Source organism: Aotus nancymaae, unplaced genomic scaffold (assembly GCF_030222135.1).
Source record: "Aotus nancymaae isolate 86718 unplaced genomic scaffold, 86718_ANA_hifiasm-v0.15.2.pri h1tg000089l, whole genome shotgun sequence".
Lineage (NCBI taxonomy): Eukaryota > Metazoa > Chordata > Mammalia > Primates > Aotidae > Aotus > Aotus nancymaae.
In genome coordinates this window covers 6,732,116-6,749,423 of record NW_026988504.1, presented here as the reverse complement: position 1 = coordinate 6,749,423, position 17,308 = coordinate 6,732,116, and the positions used below count along the sequence as shown (strand labels likewise).

The 17,308-nt window shown below is 49.6% G+C and overlaps 1 pseudogene; it reads left to right on the top strand.

Moving 5' to 3' along the window:
• Positions 1–6,995: 6,995 nt before the first annotated feature.
• LOC105718100 (methyltransferase N6AMT1-like) lies at positions 6,996–7,630 on the top strand (annotated as a pseudogene).
• The last annotated feature ends 9,678 nt before the right edge of the window (positions 7,631–17,308 follow it).

Below are 17,308 nucleotides of genomic sequence, written 5' to 3'. Positions count from 1 at the left end.
CATTTGAAGGAGGCTATTCTTTTTTCTTTTCATTTTAGTGAAAGAGTCTCTGTTGCCCAGGTTGAAGTGCAGCGGCACAGTCACATCTCACTGTAACCTCTAGCTCCTGGGCTCAACGGATCCCCTTGCCTCAGCTGCTTAAGTATCTGGAACCACAGATGTGAGCCGCCATGCTCAGCTAATTTTTTTCTTTTTTGTAGAGATGGAATCTCCCTATGTTGCCCAGGCCGGTCTTGAACTCCTGGCCTCCAGCAATCCTGAAGGAGTCTATTCTTTTTTTTTTCTTTTTAAGCCAGTCAACTTTAGCAGTGGGGAATTGTCTTACCAACTTTAGTGACACGAATTTTTTTTTTTTTTTTGAGACCAAGTCTTGTTCTGTTTTCAGGCTGGAGTGCAGTGATGTGATCTTGGCCCACTGCAATCTCCGACTCCCTGGTTCAAGCGATTCTCTTGCCTCAGCCTCACGTCGCCGGGATTACACCCATGCAACACCACACCTAGCTAATTTTTGTATTTTTAGTAGAGACAGAGTTTCATCATATTGGCCAGAATGGTCTCGATCTCCTGACCTCGTGATCCACCCGCCTCAGCCTCCTAAAGTGCTGGGATTACAGGTGTCTGCCACCACGCCTGGCCCACTGTTTTTATTTATTTTATTTATTTCTTTACTTATTTTGAGACGGAGTCTCACTCTGTCGCCCAGGCTGGAGTACAGTGGCTTGATCTTGGCTCACTGCAACCTCTGCTGCCTGGGTTCCAGTGATTCTCCTGCTTCAGCCTCCCAAGTAGCTGGGATTAGAGGCGCCTGCCACCGCGCCCCGCTAATTTTTGTATTTTTAGTAGAGACGGGGTTTTCTTTTCTTTTTTTGAGGTGGAGTTTCACTCTTGTTGTCCAGGCTGGAATGCAATGGCACCATCTCGGCTCACTGCAACATCTCCCTCCTGGGTTCAAGCGGTTCTCCTGCCTCAGCTTCCTGAGTAGCTGGGATTACAGGCATGTACCACCACGCCCAGGTAATTTTGTATTTTTAGTAGAGATGGGGTTTCTCCATGTTGGTCAGGCTGGTCTCAAACTCCCGACCGCAGGTGATCCGCCTGCCTCAGCCTCCCAAAGTGCCAAGATTACAGGTGTGAGCCACTGCACCCAGCCACAGTCTATCCTTAAGTTACATACCAGTTCCCGAAAGTTGTCCCAATTCTTACTTCCTGAGATAGAGTCTCCACAGATGGCCGTCATCAGTCCCTTCTCTCTCTGCAGGCATGAACTGCGTGTCACAAGGTGGTGGGGGTTCTAATTCCTGTCCCTGGAATCCGGGTTGGTCTCAGTGACTTGCTTGACTGAAAGAGTGGCAGAAAGGACGCTCTGGGATGTCTGAGGCTCAGGCATGAGAAGCCTCGCGGCTTTGGCCTGGGTCTCCTGCACTGACTGCTCATAGGACATTCCCTCCTGGAGCCTTGCCACCATGTCACACGGTGGGGGAGTGGGGGCACACTCTGGTCAGCAGCCCCGGCTGAACTCCAGGCTGACAGACGGCGCCCATTATCATTGCCATGGTAGGGAGCCATCTCAGATGTTTACCCCACTGACACTGCAACCACCAGAGACCCCAAGTGACAACCACCCAGCTGACACCCATCAGCCGTAGCCCACTGTGGGGGGTAGTAAATTACTGCTTCAGGCCACTGCACTTTAGGGTGGCTCATCACTCAGAAGCAGATAATGTGAACACTCCCCCAGGGAGTCAAGTGCTTTCAGAAACATATGCTCTTTTCTTGGATGAAAAATGGTCTTTTCAGTGATTATCCGGGAAGGGTTCACACAAATGGGACAGACACAAGGGCTGGTGGAAAGACACGAGTCGGGCACCATCATGAACCCACGTTCCAGGCCGTGCAGAGAGCCAACTCCTAAGCCCCATAGCCTTGACCTGAGACCTTGCCAGCACCTCCTCCCCTTCCCCACTGGTCGGTGGCTTCCTTCCTCCTTCATTCTCCTCTTCTCATCATTCCTTCACACGTTTCAAGCTGCTATTCCAAAACCACCACCATGGAAACATGGTCAGGTTCTTAGAAATCTAACCCACATTGGAAAATACCAGTGTGGCCAGAGGCGGAGGCAGCAGGAGGAGTCAAGGCCAACATCCTAGCTGGCCACCGGGGTGCGGTCTCAAAGTCCTCACGGTAGGAAGGTAAGTGTATCTTCATTTTACACACCAGGGAAAATAGAATCCCCCAGTAATTAAATACCAATTAGCTCCTAAGAAAAATGCATTTTCAAAATTGTATTACTGTTCAACACGGAAATAGGATTTAGCTTTTTTTTTTAACCCATGAGAGCGCCTGTTTTGACACCACCTAGCGGGAGCCACTGTAGGAACATCGAGAGCCAGCCTGGCCCCGCTTCTCATAGAGCCTGGGTGGCAGCCAGCGCTGTCACCACTCCCACATTCCCACGCCAGTGTCTGGGAGGATGTGGGAGAGATGATAATGGTATGTGTCATTTCTGCACTATGCTGTTTCATTTCCAGATGTGAAATAGCCACCAGGATCACTATAGCTCCTAATGCTTTTCTTTCTTTGTTTCTTCTTTTTTTTTTGGGACAGAGTTTTGCTCTTGTCACCCAAGCTGGAGTGCAGTGGCATGATCTCAGGTCACTGCAACCTCCTCCTCCTGGATTCAGGCAATTTTCCTGCCTCAGCCTCTCAAATAGCTGGGATTAAAGGTGCCTGCCACCACGCTTGGCTAATTTTTGTATTTTGACTAGAGAGAGGTTTCGCCATGTTGGCCAGGCTAGTCTCAAACTCCTGACCTCAGGTGATCCACCCACCTCAGTGTCCCAAAATGCTGGGATTGTATACAGGCGTGAGCCATGGGGCATGGCCTGATGCCCTTTAAGAAGTTTTCTGTGGCAATTGCAGAAACCCCGCTGAGTCCTTATTTAGTTTGTCTGCCTACTTAGAAACAGGCTTCCTTTCATACTAAGTCAGTAGTTCCCAAACTTGTCTGCACATTAAAATCACTGGGGAACTCTGGAAAATTCCAGACCAGGCTGGACACAATGGCTCATGCCTGTAATCCCAGCACTTTGGGAGTCTGTGGTAGATCACTTGAGCTCAAGGGTTCAAGGCCAGCCTAGGCACATAGTAAGACTCTGTCTCAAAAAAAAAAAAAAAAAGTAGGGCACAGTGGCACACCCCTGTGTCCCCAGCTACTCAGGAAGCTGAGGTAGGAGGATCGCTTGATCCCAGGAGGTTGAGGCTGCAGTGAGCTGTGTTTGCACCACTGCACTCCAGCCTCAGTGACAAAGACCCTGTCTCAAAAAAAAAAAAAAGAAAGAACATGAAAAGGTGAGGCAGGTTGACTCATGCCTGTAATCCCAGCACTTTGGGAGGTCGAGACAAGTGGATCACGAGGTCAGGAGTTCAAGACCAGCCTGGCCAATATGGTAAAAACCTGTCTCTACTAAAAATACAAGAATTAGCCAGGCGTGGTAGTGGGTGCCTGTAATCCCAGCTACTTGGGAGGCTGAGGCAGGAGAATTACTTCAACCTGGGAGGTGTAGTGTTGGACAGATGCTTGGTGCTGCAAAGAAAAATTAGCATGGAGACAAAGGATCTTTTAGCAACGCAATTTTTACTTCCTGGACTGCACAAAGGGCACCCTCGCCAGCCATCTTGCCACGAGAGTACAATGAACAAAGGGAAACAGACATATTTATCTCTTACCCATTTGGGGGTTGTCCTTACTGCTGTGTCTGATTTCCATTGGCTGGAGCCAGATCTCACAATTTAAACTAAAACCCGATTGGCTAACAACTTAAAACTTTTCTAAACAGGTAAAAGCAATGGAGAGCTGGGACATGGCTGTGAGCATGTCCAGCACAGATATCTTGGTTAAAGTACAAGGACACAGAATGTACTACGTGCCTGTAAGCATGGCATGTCTAACAGCCTACATAGGATAGGGCTTAACAAAATTATTAGCACACTTATTTTTTAACAAGAAAGGAAACTTTAAAAAGGAACCTTTCTACTTCCCACACGGAGGTTGCAGTGAGCTGAGATTGCACCACTGCACTCCAGCCTGGGTGACAGAGCAAGATTCTGTCGCAAAAAAAAAAAAAAAAAATTAAGAGAGAAAATGCAATATTCCGGAGCAGTGAAGTCATAGTGGTTGGGAGTGGGGAACAGGCCCTGCAGGTGAGTCCCGCGTGCTCCCTGGTTGTTAACTTCAGTGCTAAATGACCCCGGAAGCAGATGGGGCCCTCAGCAGCTCCCTAGGCAGGCACCCATGTGTGATCACCTGTTGCCTTCTCTCCAGAAAGCAGCTTTTCTTAAGGGATAGCCTGAGGCCAAACTCACTTAGGAGTCCTCTTAGTACTTACCATGTCTGAGCCAGAAAGAAAAAACGGCTCTTCAATATTTCTTTTTTTTTTCTTTTTCGAAACAGAGTCTCACTCTGTCACCCAGGCTGGAGTGCAGTGATGTGGTCTCAGCTCACTGCAACTTCCACCCCCTGGGTTCAAGCAATTCTCCTGCCTCAGCCTCCCAAGTAGCTAGGATTACAGGCACCTACCACCGCACCCGGCTAATTTTCTATTTTTAGTAGAAACGGGGTTTTACCATCTTGGCCAGGCTGGTCTTGAGCTACTGACCTCATGATCCACCCACCACGGCCTCCCAAAGGGCTGGGATTACAGGCTTGAGCTACCACACCTAGTCTCAATATTTCAATATCTAATTTATTTTTACTTTTTTGTTTTGTTTTGTTTTAAGACAGGGTCTTGCTCTGTTGCCCAGGCAGTGGCAGGATCATAGTTCACTGAAGCCTCGACTTCCCAGGCTCAAGTGATCCTCCCACCTCCACCTCCTGAGTAGCTGGGACGATAGGCTTTTTTTTCCCCACAATATAATAATACATCACATAAGTGGTTACCCTTGGGGCAGTGGGGAGTGACTGGGAGCGGGTATGAGACATTTCTAGGATGCATTATTATTCTTTTATTATTGTTATTAATACAGGTGTATTGGTTCATAAATTCGGGGTTTATGGCTGAGCGTAGTGGCTCATGCTGTAATCCCAGCACTTTGGGAGGCCCAGGCGGTCAGATCACTTGAGATCAAGAATTCAAGACCAGCCTGACCAACATGGTGAAACCCTGTCTCTACTAAAAATACAAAAATTAGCTGGTTGTGGTAGTGGGCGCCTGTAATCCCAGCTAACTTGGGAGGTTCAGGCAGGGAGAATTGCCTGAATCCGGGAGGCAGAGGTTGCAGTGAGCCAAAATTGCATCACTGCACTCCAGCCTGGGTGACAGAGTGAGACTCCATCTCAAAAAAATTAATAAATAAATTCAAAGCTTGCGATCTGTGTATAATTTTCTATATGCAGTTATACTTCAGTAATCCCTACCCCCTGCACATTGCATGCCAGTTTAGCCACTGCACCCTAGCCAGGGTGAGAGTGAGGCCCGTCTCAAAATAAAAAAATAAAATGAACATTTTGAGCCCAGTGCAGTCGGTGAGCGCCTGTAGTCTTAACTACTCAGAAGGCTGAGGTGGGAGGATTGCTCGAGGATCTCTCAAAAAAGGAAAAAAAAGGGGTGGGGTGGCTATTATGCCTACGGGGTAGGCCTGCTCTGTCTATGGAGCAGAAAACATAATAATTAAAAAAAGAGGCCGGACGCAGTGGCTCATGCCTGTAATCCCAACACTTTGGGAGGCCGAGGTAGGTGGATCACCTGAGGTCTGGAGTGTAAGACCAGCCTGACTAATATGGTGAAACCCCGTCTCTACTAAAAATACAAAAATTAGCTGGGTATGGTGGTGGGCGCCTGTAGTCCCAGCTACTCAGGAGGCTGGACAGGAGAATTGCTTGAACCCTGGAGGTGGAGGTTTCAGTCAGCCAAGATCGTGCCACTGCACTCCAGCCTGGGAGACAGAGCAAGACTCTGTCTCAAAAAAAAAAAAAAAGAAAAAAAAAGAAATGGGGGCTGGGTGAGGTAGCTCATGCCTGTAATCCCAGCACCTTGGGAGGCCGAGGTGGGTGTATCACCTGAGGTCAGGAGTTTGAGATCAGCCTGGGCAACATGGTGAAACTCCGTTTCTACAAAAAATATAAAAATTAGCCAGGCGTGGCAACACACTCTTGTAGTCCCAGCTATTCAGGAGGATGAGGCAGGAGAATCACTTGAACCTGGAGGTGGAGGTTGCAGAGAGCTGAGATCGTGCCACTGCACTCCAGCCTGGGGACAGAGCGAGACTCTGTCTTTTTTTTTTTAAAGACAGGGTTTCACCATGTTGGCCAGGCTGGTCTTGAACTCCTGACCTCAGGTGATCCTCCTGCCTTGGCCTCCCAAAGTGCTGAGATTACAGGTGTGAGCCACCACGCCCGGCCGACTCTGTCTTAAAAAAAGAAAAGAAATGGACATTTGTGCATCAGAAAAGAATAATCCTGAAAGTGACATTGCCCATTTTTTCTATTCCCTCATTTTAAAAAACATTGTGGGGCTGGGCGCAGTGGCTCATGACTGTAATCCCAGCACTTAGAAGGCTGAGGTGGGCAGATCGCTTCAGGCCAGGAGTTTGAGACCAGCCTGGCTAACATGTTGAAATCCCGTCTCTACTAAAAATACAAAAATTAGCTGGGAGTGGTGGTGTGTGCCTGTAATCCCAGCTACTCAGGAGGCTGAGGCAGGAGAATCTCTTGAACTTCAAGAATCACTTGAAGTTGGAGTCAGCCGAGATCACAGTCACTGTACTTCAGCCTGGGTGACAGAGAGAGATTTGGTCTCAAAAAAGAAAATAATAATAATAATAATTTTTTTAAAAAAGAAAAATAAATAAATAGGCCAGGCACAGAGGCTCATGCCTGTAATCTCAGCACTTTGGGAGGCTGAGGTGGGCAGATCGCCTGAGGTCAGGAGTTCGAGACCATCCTGCCGACATAGAGAAACCCTGTCTGTACTAAAAATACAAAATTAAAGTGAAGGAAGATGGCAGCCCCGAGCTTCCCCACATCATTGCACAGGCACGTGGGCCACGGTGCCTTCAGCAATGTGTACGAGCCTGAGGAGGACATGTTCCTGCTTTCAGACACTCAAGGCAGCGGCTGCTGAGCTGGCAGGAGTGGAAATATGCCTGGAAGTAGGGGAGGGTCTGGTGTAGTATCTGCAATCCTCCCTCTAGGATAGGTCCTCAGGCTTTGTACACGTGCACTGATAACCCTAAGGCAGCAGCTTGTACCCTACAGACAGCACGCTGTAATGAAGTCCTCATTCAACCAGTTATTCCAGAGTCGGTCCAAGGCTTGCTACCAAGATGGAAGGAAAAATTTGATCTGCTCCTGTTTCATTCCCTACATAGCGACTCCATCTGGAGAGGTAGGAAGTCACGGAATGGAGGCAGCTTGGGCTGGTGGCAGAAAGGGTCGGGAAGTCACGGGCAGGTTTTCCCCCCTGGTTTCAGATCTCGTTTCACCAAGAGGATTATTCTATTTAGTTACCATTAAAGAAAACAACCGAAAGGAATTTTGAAAATAATGAAGACAAAAGGTCTGCAAGGAACAACTGCACTTTTCAGACAAGCAGGCCAAGGAATTCTTTCAGTCCTCAAGTTCACCAAGTCCTAGTATACAACGTGTGCCGAGAGCTACTGGAAACTTAACGTGATTAGCTTTTTTTTTTTTTTTTTTTGAGATGGAGTCTCGCTCTGCCACCTGGGCTGGAGTGCAGTGGTGAGATCTAGACTCACTGTAATCTCCGCCTCCCAGGTTCAAGCGATTCTCCTGCCTCAGCCTCCCAAGTAGCTGGGATTACAGGTGCCCGCCACCACGCCCAGCTAATTTTGTAATTTTCATAGAGACGGGGTTTCTCCATGTTGGTCAGGCTGATCTTGAACTCCTGACCTCAGGTGATACGCCTGCCTTGGCCTCCCGAGTGTTGGGATTACAGGCGTGAGCCACCATGCCCGGCCTCACATAACATCTTAAAGTGCCCAATCAGCAGCATTAAGTAAACTCACAATGTTGTGAAACCACTGCCTCTGTGCACTTTTGAAACATCTTTGTTATCCAAAAGGAAATCCCATACCCATTAAGCATTCTACCTCATTCTCCCTCTCCCCCATCTCTGGCAACCACCAACCTGCCTTCTGTGTATAAATTTGCTTATTCTGGACATTCCGTAATAATTGACTCATACAATAGGTGACCTTTTGCATCTGGACTCTTTCACTGTGCAAAATGTTTTAGAGATTCATTCACCTTGTAGCGTGTGTCAGGGTCTCGTTCCTTTCTGTGGACAAATAATACTCCATTGTGTCAACAGGCCACATTGTTTATCCAGTCATCCAGCAACAGCTGGTCGTTTCCACCTCTTGACAATTGTGAATAATGCTTCCATGAACATTCCCGGACACGTTTTGCATGGACACGTTTTTATTTCTCTTAGCTACAGACCAGAACCAGAAGCGAAATTACTAGATCATGTAGTAATCCTATGTTTAATTTTTTAAGGAATCTTAAGCCTCCCGTTCTAAAAGACGTTTTTCTCAAGGGCTAGTTGGTAAACCTGGCTTAGTTTTCCACATCTGTGAAGACCGTTTTCACGGGTGACACGCCAGCCTTCCTTGAGCACGCATGACATGCAGGCTCTGGGTTTAGAACTAGAATTAGGCTCCCGCTGTTCCGCTCAGGGTCCTTGCAGGTGAGAAAGCTGCTGCCACACCGCCTTCCCGCAGCAGCCAGCACCCACACAGCCACCCAACCATGCTTTTTTTTTTCTTTTTGAGATGAAGTCTCGCTCTGTGGCCCAGGCTGGAGTGCAGTGATGTGATTTTGGCTCACTGCAACTTCCTCCTCCCTGGTTCAAGTGATTCTCCTGCCTCAGCCTCCTGAGTAGCTGCGACTACAGGTGCATGCCACCATGCCAGGCTAATTTTTTGTATTTTTAATAGAGATGGCGTTTCACTGTGTTCACCAGGATGGTCTCCATCTCCTGACCTTGTGATCCATCCACTTTGGCCTCCCAAAGTGCTGGGATTACAGGTGTGAGCCACCACGTCCTGGCCCAAGCACGCTTTTAAAAACTAAATTGGGCCGGGCCCAGTGACTCATGCCTGTAATCCCAGCACTTTGCGGGGCCGAGGCAGGCAGATCATCTGAGGTCGGGAGTTGGAGAGCAGCCTGACCAACATGGAGAAACCCTGTCTCTACTAAAAATACAAAATTAGCTGGGCATGGTGGTGCACGCCTGTAATCCCAGTTACTCGGGAGGCTGACGCAGGATAATCGCTTGAAACCAGGAGGCAGAGGTTGTGGTGAGCCAAGACTGTACTCCAGCCTGGGCAACAAGAGCAAAACTCTGTCTCAAAAAGAAACACACACACACACACACACACACACACAAAATTGGTCAGGCATGGCTCGCGCCTGTAGCACTTTGGGAAGCCCAAGTGGGCAGACTGCTTGAGCCCAGGAGTTCAAGACCAGTCTGGGTAACAGAGTGAGACCCAGTCTCTAGAAAAAATACACACACAAAAAACATTAGCTGGGGGTTGTGGTGTGTGACTGTAGTCCCAGCTACTCACGAAGCTTAGGTGGGAGGATTGCTTGGGCCGGGGAGGTGGAGGTTGCAGTGAGCTGAGATCATGCTACTTCACTCCAGCCTGAGTGACAGAATGAGACCCCATCTGAAAAAAAAAAAAAGATTTGAGGTGGAGTTTACAGTGAGCTGAGATGGTGCCACTCCAGACTGGGGTGACAGAGCACAACCCTGTCTCAAAAAAAAAAAAAGCTTGAGGCCTCCGAGACAAGCCTGCCCTTAGGAATGACACTTGTGCCTGCCAGGAGCTGGCCGGAGGCAGAGTCGACCCTGCGTTTATCATCTTTTGTAGTTATTGAGTATTTTCCCTCTTTAGAAGCTCAAAGTTCTTAATCTGAGGGTCAAGTAGTGGCAGATGCTTGTCACATCGCAAATGTCTCAAATGGTTTGTGCTCGTTTGCAAATGCAGCAAGTTCTGATGCTATAGATTTTCTAGGCCATGCAGAGTCAGGAAGACTGATGTGTCTTTTTAACTCTGTGTCGGGACCAGCTGTCCCTCACGGGACCCATCAGCCTGCTGTGCCCAGCCAGGAGGAGGTGGAGTGTTGGACCTGGCTCTCCATCGCTGCAGTGCACCTGACTCCCTCCCCAGAGTGCTCTGCTGGGAAATCTCATTTCTTGAGATTTCTGTGTGCAGAACCTTGTTGATTATAGTTCTAGGGAGGATGCAAAGAGAGAAAAGTTATGTCCTCCAGCTGCCTGTACGCTCCTCACTGCTCAGGAAGGAGCACTCTCTGGGCTCTTTTAATTTTGTTTTTTAAAAATAATTTCAGTTTTAGTCTGCACGCCTGGAGGTATCAGAGACATTAAAAAAATCAAATTCAGCCGGGTGCAGTGGCTCATGCCTGTAATTCCAGCACTTTGGGAGGCCGAGGCAGGTGGATCACAAGGTCAGAAGTTTGAGACCAGCCTGGCCAATATGGTGAAACCCTGTTCTCTAATAAAAATACAAAAAAATTAGCCAGGTATGGTGGCACATGCCTGTAATCCCAGCTACTTGGGAGGCTGAGGCAGGAGAATTGCTTGAACCCAAGAGGCTGAGGTTGCAGTGAGCTGAGATCATGCCACTGCACTCCAGCCTGGGCAACAGAGCAAGACTCTGTACCCTACCCCATAAAAAAATCAAACTCTCGGATCACTTGAGGTCGAGAGTTTGAGATCTACCTGGTCAACATGGTGAAACCCTGTCTCTACTAAAAATACAAAAATTAGCCGGGCGCCTGCAATCAGCTACTTGAGAGGCTGATGCAGGAGAAACGCTTGAATCCAGGAGGTGGAGGCTGCAGGGAGCCAAAATCACACCACTGCACTCCAGCCTGGGTGACAGAGCAAGACTGTCTCAAAAAAAAAAAAACCTAATAAAATGAAAATTAAAAATTCGAACTTTCTAGCACCTAAAGGCAATCACTTGGTTACTCATTTAGTTTCAAAATGGTGTTTCAGGGGCTGCCAGGATCATCGCATGGTGCCTTGAGGGAAAAATGACATCTTAACTCACTCTCAAGATGCCAGTCACGTTGCTGTGATAGGACTTTAGGGCAATGAGCAAAGAGAACAAGGAACTCTCGTCGGAAACGGCTCTCCTGTTGGGTCAGCCTAGCATCACCCCTGTAGCTGCACAAAGGCTTATGGGCACCAGCCTGGAATGAATTAGGCGTCCCTTGTGCCGAGCACCCCTCCCCAGCCCCAGCTGTCCAGCCCATCCTGTCTAATCATTACTTACATTACCAGGGTTGTGTCTGGAAAGAATGGAAGGTTTTGACCTTCAGGATTCAAGCCTCCAGGGAAGGGGAATTTCTATTTTTGACATGTGGATAATGAGCACAGGGGCAGGCAGTCCCCGCTCTGGGCTCCAGGTCTTTATCCAGTTTGCTGAAGTAGGATGTCCACACCCTCCTTTGCCCCCAAGTCCCCCACTAATTGGCTGCAATGGAGGAAGTCTGAGTGGCTGCATGTTTAGGTAAGACAGGGAAGGGGTAGGCCGGGTGCTGTGGCTCTCGCCTGTAATCCCAGCACTTTGGGAGGTCGAGGCGGGTGGATCACGAGGTCAGGAGTTCAAGACCAGCCTGACCAAGATGGTGAAACCTTGTCTCTACTGAAAATACAAAAATTACCCAGGCGAGGTGGCGGGCACCTGCAATCCCAGCTACTCCAGAGGCTGAGACAGAAGGATCGCTTGAACCCGGGAGGCAGAGGCTGCAGTGAGCCGAGATCGTGCCATTGCACTCCAGCCTGGGCGACAGAATGAGACTTCGTCTTAAAAAAAAAAAAAAAAGAGGAAAGGGGTGAACCCCTGTGTGGCCAGCTGGGCACCTCAACTGGGAGTCAGTCTCCAACGGCAGGTTGTGCTTGTGACCAGGGTGACAAAGGACTTCACTATCCCTCAGCGCTGATGAGGTGGGTGAAAACAGCCCAGATCATTAGTGCAAGTGCCCTGCCTGGCCCCAGGCCACGTCCAGCCCACTGTCTGTTTGCTTTGGGACCCATCCAAGGTCACATTTTAGCTTTTGAGAAATGTGAAAGTGGAAAACATTGCAAAACAAAAAGCCCCTGGAAAACCACGCACACCCCACCCCTCAGTCGCATGCTCCAGCCCGGCTGCGAAGAGATAAATGCAGCTCTGCCTTCCCGCTCCCCATGCAGACGTTTGGGGTCCTGCTTCCTTGGTCCCAGCTTTCCTCTTGGGAACTGCCTGAGGCGGTGTGACACACAGCTGTAGGGCTTCTCTTCCCTTGAGGTCTCTGAACCAGGACACACAAGCAGGTAAACACAAGCAGAGTGGGGTGGAATGGGGTGCTGGCTGTAGTCTCAGCAGAAAGGAACCCGCCTCTCCCCTCACTAGTATCCAGGATGTGGGACTGGATATTGACCAGAATGGAGCCCGCTTTGGGCTCACATGGGAGCTAGTGTCAGTGGGGGCCTGTGGACCGTTCCCAGTGAATGGCTCTTCCTGCTGGCTGTGGTTCTGTGTGGCTGGCCTGGTCCAGGCCGCAGATGTACGGGCTGGTCTACATCCACCCGCTTCCTCAGCTGCAAAGTTGGGGTTTTGTGATCCTGTAATTACTATGTTTAGCAAAGTTGCCAATTTCTCACGTTAGGGTAATTTTCAAAAATATAAACCAACTTTCTTTGTGCGGGCCTCTGCTGGATAAACTGAAGACCACAGAGTCTAATGTCTCCACCCCAGCCCCACTCCACAAATGCTTCTTTATTATTTTTTGAGACAGTCTTGCTCTGTCACCCAGGTTGGAGTACAGTGGCACTATCTCAGCTCACTGCAACCCCTGCCTCCTGGGTTCAAGTGATTCTCCTGCCTCAGCCTCCCAAGTAGCTGGGACTACAGGCGTGCACCACCATGCCCAGCTAATTTTTGTATTTTTAGTAGAGATGGGGTTTCACCATGTTGGCCAGGATGGTGTTGATCTCTTGACCTTGTGACCCGCCCACCTCAGCCTCCCAAAGTGCTGGGATTACAGGTGTGAGCCACCGTGCCCGGCCTCACAAATGCTTCTTTGATGGAAGGCAGGTTCCTGGTTTGTGTTCATTTGGGTAGAGCTGGGGAGAGGGTATGAGTCCGAAATGAAGGTTTTGGAGCCCAAAAGCCACTGCTTCCAGACTAAATTTCCCTACTCATCTGTGGTTGGCAAAACCACTCAAACATGTCCATGTCATAATCACTGGGACCTGTGAATGCATGTTACCTGAGATGGCAAGAGGGATTTTGCAGATGGGATTAAGGGTTTTGAGAAGGGGAGATTATGTTGGGTTCTTTGGGTGGGGTGAATGTCATCACAGTTCCTTACATGATGGAGGCAGGAAGGTCAGAGTCGGAGGAGTTGTCAATGAAAGCAGAGGTCACACAGAGATAGACTGCACGATGCTACGCTGCCAGCTCTGGAGGTAAAGGAAGGGCCCCTGAGCCAAGGGATGCAGATGGCTTCTAGAAGCTAGAAAAGGCAAGGGAACACAGCCCTGCAGTTCATCTTTTTCTTTTTTTTTGAGACGGAATCTTGCTGTCACACAGGCTGGAGGGCACGATCTCAGCTCACTGCAACCTCCGCTTCCCAGGTTCAAGTGATTCTCCTGTCTCAGCCTCCTGAGTAGCTGGGATTACAGGTGCATGCCACCACGCCTGGCTAATTTTTGTATTTTTAGTAGAGACAGGGTTTCACCATGTTGGTCAGGCTGGTCTTGAACTCATGACCTTGTGATCTGCTCACCTGACTCCCAAAATGCTGGGACTGCAGGCAGGAGCCACCGTGCCCAGCCTCCTCCTGCAGTTCATCTTATATTAGAACGAAGAATTGTGTTTTTTTGTTTTGGTTTTTTTGAGACGCAGTTGCACTCTGCCGCCCAGGCTGGAGGGCAGTGGCATACATAATCTTGGTTCACTGAAACCTCCACCTCCCAGGTTCAAGCGATTCTCCTGCCTTAGCTTCCCGAGTAGCTGGGACTACAGGTGTGCACCACCACACCCTTCTAATTTTTGTAGTTTTAGTAGAGAGGGGGTTTCCCTATGTTGGCCACGCTTGTCTTGAACTCCTGACCTCAGGTGGTCTGCCCACCTCAGCCTCCCAAACTGCTGGGATTACAGGTATGAGCCACTGCACCCAGCCTGGGGAAATTGTGATTTTTGCCATTAAAAGTAATGATATTAGTAACCATCCTAGTGCTTTTGACCTCCAGAAATGTAAGGTGATAAATATAAGTTGTTTTAAATGTGTGTAGCAATAGGTACCTGATATGCCATCCAACACAACATGCAGCTTTGCTCTTCCAAAGACTGGGGAAGAAACCCATCTGCTCAGGAAGCTGAAGATGCCATAAGCCAAGGTGTAAGATAACATCTGAAAGTCAAGGGAGCGGGAGCATGGGAAGTCTGCTGCCAGCACAGGCATAAACAACTCCTCCCTGCAGACCACACCTTGGCAAGGCCGGGAGGACCGGAGGCCTGGCAGCCAGAAACCCCTTTTCTCCTATACTCTTAGGAGACTACACTATCTTTTATCAGGACACCTGGTATTGTTACATCTTTTCATTCAAAACATGAAACGCTGGCCAGGTGCAGTGGCTCATGCCTGTCATCCCAGCACCCTCGGCAGCTGAGGCGGGATGATTACTTGAGCCCAGGTGTTTGAGACCAGCCTGGGCAACATAGGGAAACTCCATCTCTACAAAAAATAAAAAAAAAAGAGAATTGGCCAGGCTTAGTGGTATGCACCTGTAGTCTCAGCTGCTAAAGGGGATGGAGGTGGGAGGATCACTTGAGCCCAGGAGGCTGAGGCTGCAGTGAGCTGTGACTGTGCCATTGCACTCCAGCCTGGGTGAGGAAGTTTCAAAGAACAAAAACAACAACAAAACAAAAACCAAAAATAAAAAAACATGAAATACTGTTTCAAAAATCAAAAAGAACAAAAAACATGAAACATGGATTCACACTACGGCCCTAATCACTCACTGGATTTCCCTCTGAGTCACTTGTAGTAGAAAAAGAACAGCCCCACGGGCCCTAAGGAACAAGTTTCAGCTCTTCCACGAGAGAAGGCCCTCTGAAGCTGATGGCAGATACTGGGATGACGCGTGGCGTCAAGTCACAAGTGACCAAAGGCTGCCGGCAAACCACCAGGACACAGGTCTGGGACAGAGTCAGAGCCTCAGAAGGAACCAGCCCCGCCAACACCTTGCTCTGACTTCCAGGCCTCCGAAACTGTGAGAGGGAATTTCTGTCGTCTATGCCGCCGGGACACTAACACAAATGCCTGCAGATGCTGGGGAGGCAGCTGACGCAACTGGAGTGGGTATAACTGCAGGCCGCCACCTTGAGAGGGCTCCGAAGTGAATCGCCCTGAATTGCAGTAACAGTCAGCAGCCTGGAGGTGAGTGTATGTGGCAGGCAGAGCCCAGAGGAGACCTGGGTCCCCAGCCTCAGCAAGGAGGACAAGGAGACCACCCAAGGGACAGAGCTGGGTCACCCTACCACACATCCAGATTAGTCCAGCCACTGGGGAGAAATAGAAACTCGGGCAAAGCACACACTCCCTGCAAGCAGCCAAGAACCCTGCACGACCAGTCTGGTCCCCTGGATCTCCACGTGTGGCAGGTGGCACCCCCTCCACCCCAATGCCTGGCATGGTCGACCTGGAAACAACATCTAGGAAACTCAGAATGGAAAGCCACGTGGGGGTGGCCCTAAGCTTTTTTTGAGACAGAGTCTTGCTCTGTCACCCAGGCTAGAGAGCAGTGGCACGATTTCGGCAACCTCCACCTCCCAGGTTCAAGCAGTTTTCCTGCCTTAGCCTCCCGAGTGGCTGGGATTACAGGCATGTGCCACTGCGCCTGGCTAAGTTTTGTATTTTTAGTAGAGACGGGGTTTCACCATCTTGGCAAGGCTGTTCTCAAACTCCTGACTTTGTGATCCACCCACCTTGGCCTCCTAGAGTGCTGGGATTGCAGATGTGAGAAACCGCACCCGGCCAGCCCTAAGCTCTTTCTTTTTTTTTTTTTTTTTTGAGACCAAAGGCTGGCAGGGAGAAGGTCTTGCTCTGTCTCCAGGCTGGAGTGCAGTGGTGAGATCTCGGCTCACTGCGATCTCTGCCTTCCAGGTTCAAGCAATTCTCCTGCCTCAGCCTCCCGAGTAGCTGGGACTACAGGTGCATGCCACCACACTCAGCTAATTTTTGTATTTTTAGTAGAGACGGGGTTTCACCATGTTGGCCAGGACAGTTTATCTCCTGACCTCATGATCTGCTTGCCTCCGCCTCTCAAAGTGCTGGAATTACAGGCGTGAGTCACCACACTGGGCCCCTAAGCTTTTGTGAGCTGGAACCTCCCTTCCCTGGTCCTTATAACACCCCCGTCCCTCCACCCAAGTCAGTAAAGTATTATAAAAAGGAAAAAGCTGGGCAGGGGCTCAGGCCTGTAATCCCAGCACTTTCGGAGGCGGAGTCAGGTGGATCACTTGATGTCAGGAGTTTGAGACCAGCTTGGCCAAATGGTGAAACCCCATCTCTATTATAAATACAAATATTATCGAGGTGTGGTGGCTCACGCCTGCACTCCAACTCCAGCCTGGGAAACAGAGACTACATGACAAAAAAAAAAAAAAAAAAGCAAAGAAGCTGAGGTCAAGGGAGGCCTTGAGGCCATCCAATTAGGGAGCTGAAATCTGCTAGGGAAGCTAGCTTCAGGGAAGGGTGAGATGACAGGAATCTTCTCCTCATAAAAGCAAGTAATTTGCCATCTGGCAGCTTTGATTCCAGTTTCTGAAGAGCTGGGGCCGGGCCGGGTGAATGCCTGCTTTTCTTTCTCTGGAAAAGAAAAAAGGGGTTTCTCAGGTGTGTCTCCCTGGGGAGGCTGCCCACAGAAGGTGGAGGCTGGGAAGACAGAAAAACAGTCTCCCACCTGTGAGCCAAGCTCTGGGTTGGTGATCACCTCTCTGCTGGCCCAGCCCTGTTGCCAGGCCCACGTTGGGCTGTGCTGGGCACAGTGACTGCTCACCTGTTTCCAAGCTCATACTCCAGGTTCAGGATGAAGGCTGGGGAGGGCTTGGAGCTGTTTCCTCTTTCTTAGGGAGACCCCACAGCTCTGCAGCAAGCAATCCACCGGGCCACCAGATCCCCACCCTTCAGGTAGAAGCAGCCTGGGGTAACCGAGAGGCCCAGAGGGGAGCTCTGGCTGAACTTGGCTTCCCAGCCTGGGGTCAGGGC